Here is a 14,504-nt window from a genome sequence, read left to right on the forward strand (position 1 = left end):
GGCTGCTCGCTTGCCGCTTGCCCGTTCACCCGCCCGCCCGGCTGCTCGCTTGCCGCTCGAGAGCAAGAGGGGGAGAGATAGAGAAAGAGAGAGAAGGAAAGAAAGAGATGAGAGAGGAAGAAGCAAGATAGAGAAAGAGAGAGAGAAAGATGAGAAAGGAAAGGAGTGACGTCATCGGGTGGAAAAATCGCGATATAGCGTTTCGCGAAGATTGAGATCGCGAAAATCGAGGGATCACTGTATACCATTTATTCTACACCTCATAAAATTCTGTTTCTTTCTTGGCTTTCATTTCTAATGTGACCTTATACATCTACAGAAGAATCACTGAGTCTGTCATCTCCACATCTATAACTGTCTGGTTTGGTTCTGCAACCCAGACACAGACTTCATAGGATAGTCAGAACTGCAGAAAAAACAATTGCTGCCAACCCGCCTTCCATTGAGGACCTGTATACTGCACGAGTCAAAAAGGGGGCTGTGGAAGTACTTACTGACCCCTCGCATCCTGGACATAAACTGTTTCAACTCCTACTCTCAAAACATCGCTACAGAGCACTGCACACCAAGACAACTAGACACAAGAACAGTTTATTCCCCCCAAACGCCATCACTCTGCTAAACAAATAATCCCCTCAACACTCTCAAACTATTTACTAAGTCTGCACTACTATTACTATTAGATTTTTCTCATCATTCCCATCATCTCTCTCCTCCCACCTATGACTATATGACTGTAACTTGTTGCTTGTATCCTTAAGATTTCTATTAATATTGATTGTTTCCTGATTTTTTTATTTGACCCCTACGACCAAGTGTGGCCTACTGCCTGGACGGGGGTGGGAGGATGGGATTGGGGGACGCGGTGGGGTAGCAAAAATGGAGCTCCACCCCAAAGCACCCAATTTTACTGAAAGATGTTGAAAGAAAATGCAGGGCGTCCTGCATAAGCCACGCCCACAGCGTGGTAGTAAAAACTTTGGTAGTCCTTCCCTGCCTATGACAATCATTAAGTGTTCTAACTCATGGTTCTTGACAAATGCATATTTTTCTTTTATGTACACTGCGAGCATATGCACCAAAGACAAATTCCTTGTGAGTGCAGTAAGATTTCACCAATAAAGAATTCTATTCTATTCTATTCCATTCCATTCCATTCTATTCATCCCATCCCATTTCGGAAAAGTAAAAAGTTGAGGTTTGATGTAGGTGCCTTTTTCTACTGCAATAGGAAGTCAAGGTCTTTTTTTCCTCCACTCCCCACTCTAAGGACCTTAAAAAAAAGAGGGTGGACTCCCCATTCCTGTTTCCCCCCCCCCTACAAGGAAAACTGGGTGTTCTCCAAGTTCCAGGTGGCTCAAAGCTCTGCCCTTCCAGGACCTTTTCAAATGGAACTTGGCACCCTTTGGCAGGGCATGGGCAAAACCCCAGGTAGACTTCAGGGGCAACTGTCCCCAGAGGACCTCCTTGGCTTCTCTCGCACTTCCACCTCGTGCGAGGAAGGGCAACTCGGGACGTGGGTTGCTGGTCAGGGAGGGCAGCTCGACTGAGCGCAACCCTCTCCAAGGCGCCTATCGCGGAGGGAAGCCGGTCCCCAGCGCCAGGTAAAGCCTCCGCTGGCTGCTGGAGAGGCTTAACCTTTTTAAAGGTGCCACTTGACATCGCGGAGGGCTGCACGACCATCCTTCTCTTGCACCCCGCGAAGGAACCGATTGCTCCGCGCTCAATCTTAGCATGCGCACCCCCGTTCCCCGCCGCTGGGCTGGGCTGGGCACTCAGGTCCTCTGGGCTGGGCTGGTTGCGCGGCTGCCCTGCGCTCCGGCCATCCTTGGATTGGCTGGGGGCGCTGCTTTGAGCGGCTGGGCGGGCCGGGGGCTTTTGTGGGGTGGGTGCCTCCTCCTCCCTGCGCAGCCCGGCCCACCTGAGCTGGCGAACGGCAGCAGCACACACACACACACATACAAAGACACACACAGACCCCTCCCTTGCCGCAGCCGCGACCCCCCCCCCCCCGCGTCCCAAGGCATCCCGGGCCAGGAAAGGCGGGTGGAAGGCGCCGCATTGTGCCCGGCGGAGCTCTCCTGACGCACCGCCCCCCGAAAGTCCCCGGCCAGCCAGCCAGCCAGCCAAGCAGCCCCGCCCGTCCCCGCCCCTCGCCCCCTCCCCGAGACACCGCAGCGAGCGCGCGCCAGGGAAGGCAAAGGCGAGAGGGGGGGGGGAGGAGGGAAGGAAGCGCGGGCGCAACGAGAGCGCGCGAGCCGGGCGGGGAAGCTTGCTTGAGAGCGAGCGAGGCGAGCAGAGCGGAGGGCGCCCGGCCGCGAGGGGTGGGCGCGAGCGCGGGTCTAAGTATCTGGCGGGTGTGTGTTGGCGGCGGAGGAGGAGGAGGAAGAGGAGGAAGGAAGAAGAAGAAGAGGAGGAAGAGAGTCCGGGCGGAGAGGGGACCCTGGAGGGACGGAGGGTCCTTGGGCTCCGCGGCGGCGGCGGCAGAAGCAGCAGCAGCAGTTACAGCAGCAGCAACGGATCAGGTTGGTTCTCTGCAGCTTCTTCTCGGTTGTGGGGGGACTCTTCCTCAGTTGCGCCCGGCGCTGGGACTCCAGATTTTTTTGGGTTGTGTGTGTGTTGTACGGCTGGATGGAGAGGCGTCTCCGCGTTCAGCAGCTGCAGCCAAACTGTTCTCAGTTTTGGTGGGAGATGCCCGAGAGGTTGTAGTGGTGGCGAGAGGACAGTCCGATGGCGCATCCGCCAGAAGTGGCCGCTCGGCGCCTCTCCAATCCCCCCCACGCCTGGTTGGTTGGGGATGGGCGTCTTTGGGGAGGGGTCCCTGGGGGCGGACACACTCCAGGAACGACGGCTGGTGCGCTCGGGACTCGGCGCTGTCACTTGCCCCCTCCTGGCTCGCGCCGCGAGTGGCTTCCCCTCCCTTCCTCCTCCTCCTCCTTTCCGGCTGCGAGAAGGGGTGGATGGAGTAGGAGTTGACAAAGGGAGAAGTTTGCGGGAGATCGGCCCGACCCAAGCTGGGGGTTGGGTAGGTGGGCGAAGGCGGAAAATCCCGCTGGCTGGGGAAGAAACGGGGTTAATGCCAGCTAAGGTCGAGTGAGGGTGGGGGGATTCCGAGAGGGAGTGGTGTCCTGGTGGGTAGTTGGCTTGCGGAGAGATCCCCTCCGTTCCGGGGTTCTTGGCGCAGGAACTTTCTGGCCAACTTTTGTTTCGGGTGGGTTTCTCGCAGCTGAAAAGCGGAGCGAACCAAAGCTTTAAAATAGAGCGTGCTCGATTGTGTACGCGGGTGGGCTCTTTTCTCTCGCGTCGCCGTCGAACAAAACTTGCGTTGTTGTTCCACCCGTGTTTTGTTTTTTGGATGACCGACGTTTTCAGCCGATTTAGGAGCTTGGAGAGGTGTCGGCTTTGGAAATTTCTCTCTCTCTCTTTTTAAAGTCCGGAGTGAGTAAAGCTGGATGGGAGTGTTTGTGTGTGTGTGTGGGGGGGACTCCCCCAAACCAGAAATGCTGCACCAAACCCCCTCGGCCCACGAAGTATGTTCCTTTTACGCGCGGGGTCCGGGGCGCACGCGGGGACCCTGCCGGACACGTGCCAATCAAGCTCCGGGCCGAGCTTCAAAAAAAAAAAAAAAAAAAAAGCCCCGCTAAACTCCAGTCTTGGGGAGTGAGGGGGGGTTGTTGCGTGTGAGCTTGCAAGCTTGGTCCCGCTTTGGGTGGGAGGAGAATTGGGTGGGCTGCGCGCACTGGAGGGAAGGAGGAGGGAGGGTCCTTTCGGTCGGGGGCTCCTGTTCCTGGCAGGAATGTGTCCCCTCCCTCCTCCCCCTCCCCTCCCCCTCCCCCCTGTTCATCCCTGCAGCCTTTGGCCAGGCTGGGAGCAGGCGGGGAGGGGGTGGGTTGGTTGGGGTGGGAGAAAGAGAGACGCGGAGCTCCTCTTCCGCCCGACGTGGGGCCCTTTCGGTGCGCCAAAGGCTGTTTGGATTGGCTCCCAGCCGGGGACTTTGGAAAATTGGCCCCGCTTCAGGGTCACATGTGGCGAGCGAAGGGGCACCGAGAGGCCGGTTTCCATGGCGCTCCCTCCCTCCCTCCCCGCCCGATCTTGGCAGGTAGCGCTTCACGGCGAGAGCTTTCTTTATATGGCCCTGGTATGTGAGCACCATTTCCTGAGCCTTGAGATGAAACAGGAGCAGCCAAGCGAACTGTGTGTGTGGCTTTCTCTCTTTCTCTCTGTGTGTATTTGTAGTGCGCAAACATGCACAACCCTTCCCAGCAGGTCACTAAAGAGATGGCCGGGAGAAAGACAGCCCTTCTCAGACGCGGAGTGTTGTTTTGTTTTAAAGTCCAATATTCAGCTTTTGCCTCGCCAAGGCTCAAATCTGCCCAAGTAGAGAGGTTTAAAGGGAAGAGAGGGCAGCGCCTGGAAGAGAACTGTCGTCATCCGTGGCAAAGTAAAAGGCGGTCTTCCAGCCTCTCCCCCTCTCCTCTCCTCCCTTCCCCTCCCCGCTTTCTCTCGGTACAGCTCAGAAAAACCCAACGCCGAGGCTGAGCGAGCGCACAGCGAAGCAGCAGCCATTCGCCCTCCGTCTCCTGCACAAAACACAATGATGTCACTTTCCTTTTTGCGGCTCCTGGGTGGGGAAGGAAGAGGTTGAGCCGCTCGAATTGGCTCTCAGGTCACGCAGAGAGCATCTCTGCTCAGGGCGAGAGAGGGGCTTCTAGGACCCACCTCCCCATACGGCTTGGCTGCTTTGCCCCTGGAGGAAAGGCAGCGTTTCTCCCGGGCCAGCTTGAGGGGGACACAGATGGTGTGTGTTTATGTAGGGAAGGGGGTCTTGGCTCTTGAGGTGATAGGAAATGCTGCAGCATTTCAGCAATGCTTGGTCAACTAGCAATAGCAATTATAGCAATAGCACTTAGTTTTATATATCACTTCATAGTGCTTTTGCAATCTTCTCTAAGCGGTTTACAGAGTCAACCAACAATCTGGGTCTTCATTTTACCCATCTCAGAAGATTGGAAAGCTGAGCCAACCTTGAGCCTGGTGGGATTTGAACCGCCAAATTGCAGGCAGCCGGCAGTCAGCAGAAGTAGCCTGCAGTACTGCACTCTGACCACTGCGCCACCTTGGCTCCGTGTCATGTGTTAAGTCACATAGTTTGTTTGGTACTTGTCATTTTTAGTGCTCTTTTCATACTTGCCTCCCAGAACTATTAACGATGAATGCCGAGTTATCACTGTATTTATATGTGTTAACCTTTACTGAGTGAAGCTGGAAGTTAATAAATGTCCTGAATGATTAGATAGGATACCAGAATGCAGCTCCTTTGTTTTGCTTTCTGGTAACTCACTGTTTTTCTACAATGCTGCACAAGCATCCTCCCCATCACCACAGTCATTTTCCTGCACTGTGGCACCACCCTGGCAAAGGGGACACTCTTCTGGCAACAGTCAAAGCTTGTCACTCTTTGGCTTTCCATAAATGGGGACATCAGTCTGGGATTTAAGGTTTATTACTGGGACAAGTCTTTACATAATTCCTATCCTTACCATTTGGTCTTACTGAAAAGGGATCCGATCTCTCTTTGGGGGGGAGGGAGGGATGATGTTTTGCATTCTGGGAGGTCTTCCCCAAAATGAGGGATCTCGGATCCATAGCAATAACATTTAGACTGACATACCGCTTCATAGTGCTTTTACAGCCTTGTCTAAGCAGTTTACAGAATCAGCATATTGTCCACAACTATCTGGGTCCTCATTTTACCAACCTTGGAAGGATAGAAGGCTGAGTCGACCTTGAGTCGGTGGTGAGATTTGAACCGCTGAACTACAGCGAGCAGTTAGCTGAAATAGCCTGTAGTGCTGCATTCTAACCACTGCGCCACCCTGGCAGTGGTTAAAATGCAGCATCGGAACAGTCAGGAGAAAAGTAGGACCACAAGAGGCTTTGGATTGTCACAACCTCCTAGAATAGTGATGGCGAACCTTTTTGGCACCAAGTGCCAAAAAATTGAGCATGCACACATGCACACATATGCATGGTCATCTTGGCCACAACCTAGAAGGGGAGTTGCCCAGGGCACATGAGCAAACCCGAAAATAAACTTCCAGTTTCCAGCATGCGCATGCGCGCCAACCACGCAGTGTTCCAATTACAGGTGCGCAGGCATGTGTGATGATCAGTTGGCTGGCACTGATGCTCATGCAAAAACAGCTCATCCAGTTTCCAACACTGCTGCAGCAGATTATTGTGCATTGATGCATGCCTCGAGGTTCGACTACTGCAACATTCTCTACATGGGGCTGCCTCTGAAGAGTGTTCGGAAACTCCAGATCGTGCAGAACGCGGTCGCACGAGCAGTCATGAGTCTTCCCAGATACACCCATGTTTCGTCAACACTCCGTGGCCTACATTGGTTGCTGATTTGTTTTTCTGAACACTATTCAAAGTGTTGGTGATGACCTATAAAGCCCTACATGGCATTGGACCAGAATACTTACAGGACTGCCTTCTGCTGCATACTTCTCAGTGGCCGAATAGGTCCCACAGAGTTGGCCTTCTCCAGATCCCGTCGACCAAACAATGTTGTCTGGTGGGGCCCAGGGAAGAACCTTCTCTGTGGTGGCCCCGACCCTCTGGAATCCCCCCCCCCCGGAGATTCGAACTGGTCCCCCCCTTCCTCACCTTTTACAAAAGCCTGAAGACCTATTTATGTCACCAGGCATGGGGTAACTAATGTATCCCCTTTTCTGACCATTAGTGCGTATGATTGTATAGTATCGATTGTTTTTAAGATAATGGGTTTTAGTTACAGTTTTAATTATTAGATTTGTTCTGTATATTTTTGTTGTTGTTGTGAGCCACCCCGGGTTTTCGGAGGGGGGCGGCATACAAGTCTAATAAATTATGATGATGAGGATGATGATGGCTGGGGAAAAAAGCTCTAAAAAAACTACATTTGGAGTATAAGATGCACCCAAAAATTTTCAGCTTCTTTTAGGGGGGGAAAAGGTGTGTCTTATCGAAAAAAATATGGTATATTGCAATTTTATTTATTTGTGCGTTTACTCATTTTGATGTTAAAAGTAGGCTTCAGCCACCTTGGAAAAAAACAATTTGTGCAGTAGGAAACATGGTAGAAATTTAGTGGCGACCCAAAGAGGCTGTTTTCTTCAATTGGTGTGCGGCAGGGATGGGTTCTACTTAGCTCCCCTACTGGTTCACATCATTTCAATCACGCACGTGCCTACATCACTTTGCAGAAATTACCTTCTGCACATGCCCAGAAAATTCTGCACATGCGTAAAGGGTTCTTTGCCTGCCATGGCGACCGGAGGACCAGTTCGGGGTGTGGACAGTTGCTGGCTCAGCGAGCAGGTGCAAATTTTCACCACTGATTTGGTCAAAACAGTCTTGGACTGGCAGCAACCCAACACTGGTGTGTAGGAATGTAAAGAAAGTGACAGAATAATAGAAGGGACCCTGGAGGTCTTCTGATCCAACCTCCTGCTCAATAAGAAAACGCCCATACCATTTCAGACAAAGGGTTGTCCAACATCTTCTTAAAACCTTTCTAGTGTTGGAGCATTCAGACAACTTTTGGAGGCAAGTTGTTCCACTGATTGGTTGTTCTAACTACTAGAAAATGTCTCCTTAGTTATTTCTAGGTGGCTTCTCTCCTTGATTAGTTTCCATCCATTGCTTCTTGTCCTGCCTAAAGGTACTTTGGAGAATAGGTTGCTGTTCTTGTTGGCAGCCTTCTTGGTGGTAGGTAGATTACTTCTGCTCCGGCAATCTCACACTACTAACCAGAGCATACAAAACTTTCACCAGACCAATTCTCAAATACAACTCATCTGTCTGGAACCCACACCACATTTTGGACATAAACACTTTAGAAAATATCCAGAGATAACTTTAGTAGAAGAGCCTTCTACTCCTCCACTTGCAACAGAAAATACCTACAATCCTAGGTTTAGAAAGCTTAGAACTACGTCGCCTTAAACATGACCTAAGCATAGCCCATAAAATCATCTGCTACAATGTCCTTCCTGTCAACGACTACTTCAGCTTCAACCACAACAACACATGAGCACACAGCAGATACAAACTTAACGAAAACCGCTCCAGGAAATGCAACTTTAGTAACCGAGTAGTTAATGCATGGAACTCACTACCTGACCCTGTAGTATCATCACCTACACCTCAAAACTTTACCTTTAGACTATCCACTGTTGATCTCACCTGATTCCTAAGAGGTCAGTAAGGGGTGGGTATAAGTGTACCAGAGTGCCTTCTGTTCCCTGTCCTAATGTTTCTATTTTACCGATATGTATATAAATATTATTATATCCTTGCATACCACCAATACATACTTGACAAAACAAATAAATAAAAAATAAAATAAATAAACCATGATCACCAACGTGCCTACCGTCCCCTAACGTTTCTCTCTTAAAAACCACGAGTTCATAACCACAGGAACAAGAAGACACCTAGTCTCCAACATGAGATACACATAGCAGACTGGGAAAAAACATGGACTAGAATATCCAAAATAACTCTTTCGGCAGCATATAAGGAAAAGTATTCCATATAAACTTTTTTACAGATGGTATATTCCCCCAGCTAGGTTAGCAAAGATTTACCCAACATTATTAGACACATGTTGGAAGTGTAAAAATGAAAGAGGTACTTTTTTCCATATGTGGTATCATGTCCTATGATACAAAAAATTTGGAAAATAACTCATACTTGGCTTTCAGAGATTACGAATGAGGAAATAGAATTTACCCCAGAAGCTATGCTATTAGGAGTTTGGAGAAAACACTACTCAAAACAAACAATGCTTCTTACAACACACATAAACACCGCAACGAGAATTGCAATAGCACAACTCTGGAAAAATGACCAGACCCCAATGGAAGAATTAATTATAGATAAGATATATACATGCGTGGAGATGGACGAACTCACTAACTCAATTAAGGGAAACAAAATCACGGAATCAAAACGAACATGGCAAAAATGGCATGAATGGGTTCAAAAGAGAATATAGAAACAATATAATAAGAAGCAACAGTACAATGGAAACAATCTACAGCTACCTTGTAAAAAGTTTTATTTACCAGTTATTGAATATAATAAATATTAGAATATAAAAGTATGAAATATAATGTATATAATGGAATGTAACAGGTAAAAATTTATTTTAAGAATGTTAAAAGAGATGGTTTATAATCTGTAAAACAGAATAATGTGTGATTTGAACTATATGTGAAATCTCAATAAAGAAAATTATTTAAAAAAAGAAGAAGAAGACACCTAGTCTGGTACCAAGCTGAGCAAAACTAAAGAGGGTGGAGTAGAAGTGGGGGGAGGAAGAAGGGACAAAATGTCAGAGGTGGGGCAGGAAATGGAAGGAAGGCGGATCTGAGCTCTCTGCAAAGGCTCAGTGAAAGCTGTGTCTTTCTCCCATGAATTGCAGGGGCCCCATGTCAAAACACTTGGCCCAAAGTAGGCAGGAAGTGTCACTCCAAAAACCTGAACGGGGAGAAAGAGGAAGGAGGAGGGAGTTGGTCTTCTAAAAAAGGGGCTCTGCTGATGGCTGAGAAAGGGAGGTCAGCCAGTAGAGAGGGAACTGCTGCTTGCTATTCATTGGGAAAGCTTGTCGAGCTGCCAAACCTGAGAATGGAAAGGAAAGGGAAGGTGGGGCGGGCGAGGTGAGGAGTGAGGCCTGGCATCTTAAATCAAGGAGCGGTTTTCCCACTGAATTTCAGTTATTCATCTGTAGACACACACACACACCCCGGAAGTTCCTTGTGCAAGCTTTTTCCTTTAGTTTCCTTTCCCGAAAAAAGGAATATTGTATTGAAAAGGTTGACTTTATTATTATTATTATTATTATTATTATTATTATTATTATTATTATTATCATTATTATCATCATTATCATTATTATTATTATCATTATTATTATCATTATTAATATAATCATTAATATCATTATTATCATCATTATCATTATTATTATCATTATTATCATTATTACCATCATTATCATTATTATTATTATTATTATTATTAATATAATCATTAATATTATTATTATCATTATCATTATTATCATTATTATCATTATCATTATTATCATTATTATCATTATTATCATTATCATTATTATTATCATTATTACCATCATTATCATCATTATTATTATTAATATCATCATTAATATCATTATCATTATCATTATTATCATTATCATTATCATCATTATCATCATCATTATCATCATTATTATTATTATCAATAATATTAATATTATTATTATGTCAATACAACTCAGCAAACGAGATCACTATGCTGGATTACGTATTTCATCACCAGTCGGGCGCTTCCTAAGCACCTAGCACTGCGTGATGTAGCGGTGAATTATGTTTGCCGATCCCAGTAAAGCGGCCTTTTGCAATTGACAGATGGAGATTTTGTCAATTCCGATGGTTTTCAAATGTCCGCTGAGATCCTTTGGCACTGCGCCCAGCGTGCCAAGGACCACTGGGACCATTTTCACTGGTTTATGCCAGAGTAGTTGCAGCTCGATTTTTAGATCTTCATATTTCACTAATTTCTCTAGCTGATTCTCCTCAATTCTGCTGTCCCCTGGAATTGCGATGTCGATGATCCATACTTTCCTTTTCTCCACAATCAGAATGTCTGGTGTGTTATGCTTCAGAATTCGGTCAGTCTGAAGTCGGAAGTCCCACAGTAGTTTTGCTTGCTCATTTTCGACCACTTTTTTGGGCTTATGATCCTACAGTTCTTTGCCACTGGTAAATGGTAGTTCCGGCACAAATTCCAGTGGATCATCTGTGTCACAGCATCATGTCTATGCTTGTAGTCAGTCTGTGCGATCTTTTTGCAGCAGCTGAGTCTGCACTTTGGATCATCTGTTGATTTTTCAATTCTAGCTTTGACAGCATTTGTTCTAATGGCCTGTTCTTGTGCCGCCAGTATTAGTCCTTCTGTCTCCTTTTTGAGTGTTCCACTTGTAAGCCATGACCAGGTCTTTTCTTTATCCACTTTGCCTTCAATCTTCTCCAAGAACTGGCCATGCAATGCATTATTATTATTATTATTATTATTATTATTATTATTATTATTATTAATTAGATTTGTATGCTGCCCCTCTTCGAAGACTCGGGGTGGTTCACAACATGCTAATAATACAATGCATTACAAATCCAATAATAAAAATTAAAACCAATATAAAACATTTATATATTATAATACAATATTTATCCTGCACAGGGGAGATCACCATCTCCTGGTTCTGTTGGAGGAAAGATGTTGGGCTGAGAAAGAAGAAGAAGAAGACACTCTTCTGGGGTGTAGTTTCTTTGGTACCGTATTTTTCAGAATATAAGATGCACCTGAATATAAGACGCAGCTTAGTTTTTTGGGAGGGGATATAAGGAAAAGAATCTGCTTACCAGGTATTCATCTGGCTAGCGTCCTTAGCCAGCATATTATTTTATCCCCTGGTTAGGGCTCCAAAAAACTGTTTTTGGAGAGAGTAACAATGAAAGAGCTTGCAAGCCAGAAAGAGCTGGGAACATCATCAGCTCCTGGAAAGAAATATTTGGAGCAAGTAGAGCAATGGAAAAAACCCTGCAAAGACTTGGGAAACATTCTTTGCAGAGAGTAACTATGCAAGAGCTTGCAAGCCGGTAAGAGCTGGGAACATCATTAGCACCTGGTTTGGACTGAAAAGAAACATTCTGAGCAAGTAAAGCAGTGGAAAAAAAGTGCAAAGAGTTAGGGCTTGGAAAACATTATTTGCAGAGAGTAACTATGAAAGAGCTTGCAAGCCGGTAAGAGCTGGGAACATCATTAGCACCTGGTTAGGGCTGGAAAGAAACTTATTCAGAGCAATTTAGAGCAATGAAAAACTCTGCAAAGACTTAGGGCTTGGAAAACATTCTTTGCAGAGAGTAACTATGAAAGAGCTTGCAAGCCAGTAAGAGCTGGGAACATCATTAGCACCTGGTTAGGGCTGGAAAGAAACTTATTTGGAGCAATTTAGAGCAATGAAAAACTCTGCAAAGACTTAGGGCTTGGAAATCATTCTTTCTAGAGAGAAACGATGAACGAGCCTGCAAGGTAAGAGCTGGGAAGATTGTTAGACCTATTTAGGGCTGGGGAAAAAAAAAGAGCTACATTCAGAGTATAAAACAGTAACCAAATTATCAGCCTCTTTTAGGGAGGAAACAGGTGCGAAAAATATGATACTTGTTCTTCCACAGTGCACACTTTGCTTTGCCTTGACAAAAAGAGAGAGGCAGAGCCTGGCACCTTTTCCTGGTACGTTTCTGAGGAACCTCGATGCCAACCTGCCGAATTCGACTCCGGTTACGAGCTCCGTTTCATCACGCGTCTCAGCTTGCTTGGGTTGCAGAACCTGGCATCATGGGGAGGGTGGGCGCCTGCTTCATTGGTTGTCCTGGGCTGCACCGAGAGGATAATTGCCAGGCGTGTGTGTGTGTTGGCTTTTGTGCAAATGCTCTGACTGGCACAGAGATGCAGCATTCCTTGCAAAGTAGCGGCGATGTTGCTAGCACAGATGCTGTCCTTTGTTCGGGCAATTCAGGGCCTCGTCAATTCAGCTCTTCATCAATTCAATTCAATTCAATTCAATTTATTAGATTTGTATGCCGCCCCTCTCCGAAGACTCGGGGTGGCTCACAACAGCAATAAAAGCAGTAAAACAATGGAACAAATCTAATAATAAAATTACATTAAAAACCCCCAACAATTTAAAAACCATACAACACATACATACCAAACATAAGATATAAGAAAGCCTGGGGGAGATGTCTTAATTCCCCCATGCCTGGCGATATAGGTGGATCTTGAGTAACTTGCGAAAGACAAGGAGGGTGGGGGCCATTCTAATCTCCGGGGGGAGTTGATTCCAGAGGGCCGGGGCCACCACAGAGAAGGCTCTTCCCCTGGGGCCCGCCAAATCAAGCAGTCTTCAATCCTGGTCCTGGGGCTGTAGGACCACTGAGAGGCCTTTGCCCCAGGAGTCTGTTTTGGACCTTAAAGGGAATTCCAAGGGAGCAAAACTCTCCCACTTGCATTCCCTGGCTGTGGTTCTAAGTATCATCGGGGAAACCGGGGAAACATTAAAATAAATTAAAAGCATCTTATTCAGTGATGGCCTGCTACCGGAATGGTAAGATGCTATGTTCCGGTAGCGATTTTTGGGATGTGCATACAGCTGCACATCCATGATGCATGCACATGCACACATGTTTGAGATTTGGCAAGTGAGATTTTAGCAATTTTTGCCAAAATTCAATTCAATTCAATTTATTAGATTTGTATGCCGCCCCTCTCTGAAGACTCGGGGTGGCTCACAACAACAATAAAAGCAGTAAAACAATGGAACAAATCTAATAATAAAATTACATTAAAAAACCCCAACAATTTAAAAACCATACAACGCATACATACCAAACATAAAATATAAGAAAGCCTGGGGGAGATGTCTTAATTCCCCCATGCCTGGCTATATAGGTGGGTCTTGAGTAACTTGCGAAAGACAAGGAGGGTGGGGGCCGTTCTAATCTCTGGGGGGAGTTGATTCCAGAGGGCTGGGGCCGCCACAGAGTAGGCTCTTCCGCTGTAGCCCACCAAACAACATTGTTTGGTCGACGGGACCCGGAGAAGGCCAACTCTGTGGGACCTTATCGGCCACTGGGATTCGTGCAGTAGAAGGTGGTTCTGGAGATATTCTGGTCCAATGCCATGAAGGGCTTTAAAGGTCATTACCAACACTTTGAATTGTGACCGGAAACCGATCGGCAGCCAGTGCAGGCCACGGAGTGTTGTAGAAACGTGGGCAAATCTAGGAAGCCCCACGATAGCTATCACGGCCGCATTCTGCATGATCTGAAGTTTCCGAACACTTGCATGCTCATCCTCACATTAGATTTTGCCTGTTGCACATGTGCAGAAACCAAATCTTGCACCAATTGGCACACATGCATTCACCAGATGTGCGCACGCAGAGTGACTTTGGAGAGCGCACAAATAGCGCCAAAGACGGCAGGCTTTTTCTGGTCTTCTTTGATATCGGTACATTAGGTAAAGATTTTGGGGAGAAGGGAGATAGGACAAGGATGGAGAAGCAGCCCCTATGTGACCTCTATCTTAATAATCTTCTAAGCCGCTGTGATGTCTACTTGCCCTCCCTACTGGTTCAGAAGTGTGCTCTTTCTTTGCATGCACGCCACTGTTGCACACACTTTTTCACTTTTTGTGCAGTCAGGCGGTAGGGAAAGCAAGTAGGATGCTTGGCTGCATTGCTAGAGGTATAACAAGCAGGAAGAGGGAGATTGTGATCCCCTTATATAGAGCGCTGGTGAGACCACATTTGGAATACCGTGTCCAGTTCTGGAGACCTCACCTACAAAAAGATATGGATAAAATTGAACGGGTCCAAAGAC

General features: G+C 46.9%; 1 protein-coding gene across 1 annotated transcript in view; it reads left to right on the plus strand.

The window, feature by feature from the left end:
- The first annotated feature begins 2,306 nt into the window (after positions 1-2,306).
- The window catches only part of KLF12 (KLF transcription factor 12), a 291,072-nt gene continuing 278,874 nt past the window's right edge, over positions 2,307-14,504 (plus strand). The window contains exon 1 of the mRNA XM_070751354.1: positions 2,307-2,525. The gene's annotated coding sequence lies outside the window, so the exon portion shown is untranslated. The remainder of the gene's footprint in view (positions 2,526-14,504) is intronic.

Source organism: Erythrolamprus reginae, chromosome 4, assembly GCF_031021105.1.
Source record: "Erythrolamprus reginae isolate rEryReg1 chromosome 4, rEryReg1.hap1, whole genome shotgun sequence".
Lineage (NCBI taxonomy): Eukaryota > Metazoa > Chordata > Lepidosauria > Squamata > Dipsadidae > Erythrolamprus > Erythrolamprus reginae.